The sequence below is a fragment of the Octodon degus genome, unplaced genomic scaffold (assembly GCF_000260255.1).
Source record: "Octodon degus isolate 3935 unplaced genomic scaffold, OctDeg1.0 scaffold00165, whole genome shotgun sequence".
Classification (NCBI taxonomy): Eukaryota; Metazoa; Chordata; class Mammalia; order Rodentia; family Octodontidae; genus Octodon; species Octodon degus.
In genome coordinates this window covers 2,993,411-2,998,563 of record NW_004524741.1, presented here as the reverse complement: position 1 = coordinate 2,998,563, position 5,153 = coordinate 2,993,411, and the positions used below count along the sequence as shown (strand labels likewise).

The following is a 5,153-nucleotide window of genomic DNA, read 5'->3' as shown; positions in this document are numbered from 1 at the left end:
AGAGACAGAGACAGAGACAGACAGAGACAGAGAGACAGAGAGACAGAGAGAGAGAACTGTAATTTAAACTAATTGGGAAAACTTTCAGTAGATATTACTCTCTTAGCTCTCAGAGGCTGAGCTTCAAACTGAGATCTGTCATGGCCTAAAAGCAAAAAGGGTGAAGTCCAGCTTTAAATATCCAATGAGAGCTGATGAGAAGAAGGACATCCTGAGTTCTCATCAATAAAACAGGAAAATTATGCCTTAGAGAATTTGATGAAGCACTTGAAACTGTTGCAGGACTTTACTTATTGAGAAATAATTCTGATTTTCCAGGAAACAAATTAAAGACCGTTGGGCATATCCCATCAATGTTCCCTGTTTTGAAAGGATTAGAGGAAAATGAAAAGGCTAGAGCACAGAACATATGGGACATATTTCATCTTGCATTCCTTCCCCTACTGGGGATAAATAGCACTTCATAGTTGAGAAGAGCTCAAAGTAAAACAGAAGATTGGCTCTTGTCAGTTTTTTTCCTGAGTCATATTGTTAAAAGGGGCAAGGATTTGTTCCAGTAGAGAACAGCGGTTTTTAGACCAGAAGACTTAGACTACCTTACCAGATAGTGCAATTATAATTTTAACTGAAATACCACCTTTTTAGTGAAAGATAATCTTATTTTTTAGATATATGCACCAAAACTTTAAAGTACGTGCTATCTGACCTAAAATGTTCACATCTTACTTTTTTTTTTTTTTTTTTTTACCAGAAAATAGCATTGTAAGTATAAAAATGTACATACCTGAAATCTTACTCAATTGGAAAAAAATGGAGAACACATAAATTGTTAAATATAGAGAAAAAGCTAAATTGATTTGGATCATTGATTCTCTCCATAATAGCTTAAAACAAAATACACTAGAATAGACTAGAATAGGATATGATACAATATAATTTAATCCCCATTTTATAATCTCATGCTGCTTCTCTACTGTGGTCATTATCATCAGAGTTTTAGATAAAAAGGGATGCAGTAAGAGCAGTTTGCTCAATGTCTGAAAAGTCCTATTATTTATCTCATCCTGGAAACTTCTTCTTCTGTTATTTGTAACCCCCAGTGAATCTTTAGATCTGATAGTCTATCAAATTTATTGCTTGTATTATTTTACTGATTACTAAATTTCTCAATTCTTTTACATAAAGAGTAAGATGTGGAACTTGAATCTTACATATATCAAATGAACTGACATTTTCCATTTCTCATTATGTCTATTAACTATAAACTCACAGACACATAGAATGTTTCTTAATATTATTTTACACTGATAGCACACATGTAATAGTCAAAATAAGTACACATTGAATTAAATGAATAACAGTCCCTTAGAGACATGCCTGTATTTAAATGATAACACCATTTCAGGGGTAAAAATTCCTGTACAGATGGCCAATTACTCACTTGAAACTTACTTGAAATGAGCATTATGTGTTTATTGAACTTTTGATGCATGAGAATTATGGCTCATGTAAGTGAGAAATAAGTGATAAATTCAAATACTTAGATTAAGTCAATGCCCAATTCTGAATCCTGATCTATGTATCTAACCTAATCATAATAAATTATATTTGGCATTGTCTTTTATGACACTAACAACATTTATAGGAAGATAAATTATTCACTAATAAATGAATAAGACAAGATTTGTATAGGCTTCATTAAAATTGCAAAATTTGGCCATTTATCCTGATAATTTACCAGTAATTGCTTGTACACTTTTATTGGTGAAGTCATACATCACTCTATCAAATTTTGTTCTTAATATTAAACTTGTAGTTTTCCCATTATTACAACAAAAAATGTGACTCTTAGAAGATTTTGCTTTATTCTCTGGAAATATATGCAAAAGACTAGTTTAATTTAAGTCAAATAATGTTCTGCTTTGCCTTTCTTATCTATTGCTATTTTAATAACACTGACATCATATTTGTAGCAACATAGAAGTCATCAGAAAAATATGTGTTGTTTCACAGGGGAAAACAGACAAAATACAACAAAATTAAAATCTAAGAAACATGAAAAAGAAACCAGTTGAATCATTTTAGAACAGCTGCCACAGAAGGTTGAATAGAGAAAGCTTCCTCTGAGGGAGATTTAGACCATTCATTTCAACTCTTTTTTACTTTCTTTATGTATTTTTCAACAACAGATGGATTAGCACTAGCTGTGTCCCTGCACATGAATGTTTTATACAAGTGTGTGATGCTCGTTTTGGCTAGGTACATCTGAGCCTGCCAGGTGTTCTTTAAAGTGACTTTTAAGATTGACTTTTAAGTTGTCATGTTCCTGCCTATAATCGGAATCTGAAGTTATGAAAGAAAAAAATCACATCCCCTTGAAATTCAGTCTTGTCCTTGAACTTACTGTCTGAAGACTAGCAGTTATCACAAAGTTGGGGATGGTGTTTTTTTTTTTTTCTTAAAAATGTAAAATATTAACTCTCAAAAGAGAACCAGTATCACCTCTTCACAAAAACAAAGCTACTGGAAAAAATATTTGTTATTTTTGTCCTTCCAAATCTACATTTTTGTAGTAACAAATGTGGCATCGATATGACTTTCTTTTTGGCATTTTTGGTTACTGGAATTACACCCAGGGCCTTCTTACTGAGCCATATTCTCAGCCCTTCTTTTCCATTTTTTAATTTGAGACGTGTTTTAAGTTGTCCCGACAGGACTGTCCCATTTTCCTGCCTCAGCCACCCAGAGTGATGAGCATACACACTGATACCAGCACTCTTGGCAAAAAATGTGATTATTTTCAATATAGAAATATTTTTGAGGTAATTCTCATCCAAATCGCTTTTATAATATTGTATTGTCTCATTTTGTATATTTCTTTATAAAATTATACATAATCTGTTGCAAATAAGTATCATACCTTCTACTTCTGAAACCTTTTCTCCATTATCAAAGGAGAGACAGAAAGACAGAGAGAGGGAGAGGGAGAGGGAGAGGGCTGGAGAGTGAGAGCAGGTTTTCTTTACAAAATTTAGTGTGGGAGACTAGAGTATGTGCTGAGCCACAGAGACCAAGGCCTTGCTGCCCTATCTCTGGACAGGAGAGGGGGTTGAAGGTCACCTTTTTTTGTTTGTGTGCAGGAAAGCTGACCTTCACATTACCCCTAAGGCAGAAGAACATTAGCTGAGTGCTAATTAAAGAAAATTACACATCCAGTATGAGGTTCTCATGTTCCGTGTTAATCTTCTACAGTTCCTTGAAACTTGGAATGTGTGATTGTTACATTGCCTTATTTTACTAAGAAAAACTGGACCTTCTAGGCTTCCAGAGCTCCCGTCTCTTTGACGTAATGGTTCCTTGGACCCCCTTTTTGGGAACTTTTCTTTTTGGGAAATTCCTTGTCTACGCCTCAGGTAATTTTGTAGGCAGGCTCCTGCAATTTAGGAGTATGACAATCCCTTCCCTTGAATGTGGCTAGGACCTGTGACTTCCTTCTAACTCCTACAATATGGCACAGGGAATGGTGTGCCTGCATCTTGATTATGTTGCTTTGCAAGGCATTCCTTAGATTGTGGTGCACTGCACATGGCTTTGTATTAGCTAGCTGGAGAGACATATTCCTCATCTAACCTTGAGAGGTCACAAGTTATAGAGGTGTTAGTGGCTTCTTTTCACAATAAAAAGCCTGGAACTTCACTCATATAATAAAAAAGACATTACTCCTATTAACAACCCAAATATACTTGGAAACACCTTCTTCAGATTCAAGATGGAAAGCTAGCTTGAAGTTTGCCATGATTACAACCTTGTGGAATCCTAAGGAAGATCCAATCAGTTCTTGTCCAAGACTCACAACAACAAATCTGTGAATTAATAAGTTTTAATTTCATTATGCTGCCAAGTCTCTAATTTATAGAGCAATAACTAATAATAGAGAACTAACAACAATGTCTGTAACCCCATTTACTGTCTCGGATATAAATAATCCCAGGTGCATTTTTCCACGTGATATTGAAAATTACTTTGCTAGTTTTCACAATTCCTTGACACAATTGATTGGGTTCATATTAGGCACAAATTACTTTTGCATAAGTATTTTTTTGTTTCTCAAACCTTATGCTATATTTTCTTGACTTGATTTCTTTTTGAGATTAAAATTCATTTTATCACTGATCTGGGTGAGTATGTTTTCCCATTAAAAAATTGAAATTATTTATGTTAGATATTGCATTAAAAATTCATTGCATTCCTACACAGTGACACCAAAACGTCACATTGTATCATTTTCAAAAATCAATGTGTATTAGTGATAAGGGATAATGGGTTTCTCTGTGGAATTTTCCTGCATGCAGTTAAGAAATCTTGTTAGTATCCAAACGCTGTTACTTTCCTCTCCCCCCATTTCCCTTCTTTTCTCTAATAGTTTAACTTCTACTTTCATGTTGTCTTTTCCTTAGTTTCTACATATGAGAGAATTGTGCATCATTCTTCAAATGTATGATCAAAATCATTTTACTCCTATTTCACTTTTTCTCTGCATTTAATTTGAAAGTAACGTTGATAAATACCATCAGTTTTGTATTTGATCAGATTTGGTGTCTATTGAACTGAATAATTACTTTTTAGCACTGTGACAGAGGTATTCTAGTTTAAGAAATAAGTTCTTTGGAATACTTAGATTTTAAACAGTCTCCTTTAAATCATGAAACTTTATTCCTTAGAGAAAATTAAGAGTCTCTATGTATTTTGCTCTTTTTAAATATTTTTGGGTAGTTGGTACAGGGCTAATCCTCCTTTTTCAGCCTTTCCAGCACTGGGACTACAGGCATATGCCAATCACACAGGGTCTTGGAGGCTCTTATGGCCCATCCTGGATGGGGCCTGGCATGGAGTGCCTGGAAGGGGGCCAGCATGGTGTACGGTATCAAAGATTGAACGTTGGTCCTTGTGCTTGTATAGGAAGGCACCTAGACTGCTTTGCTATCTCTGCAGCCCCCTTATTTTACTCTTATTAGTCCAACCTTCTGTATAAATATTGTTAACTATTAATTTTTGAAAAATATTTATTTGGAGCCAGGGAAATGGCTCAGTAGAATAAGCACTTCCCTGGCATGCACGAGGGCCTGAGTTCAATCCCCAGTTCCGCATCAAAA

At 34.7% G+C, this 5,153-nt stretch overlaps 1 pseudogene; it reads left to right on the top strand.

The window, feature by feature from the left end:
- The first annotated feature begins 3,349 nt into the window (after nt 1-3,349).
- Nucleotides 3,350-5,153, top strand: part of LOC101576303 — a 55,750-nt pseudogene continuing 53,946 nt past the window's right edge.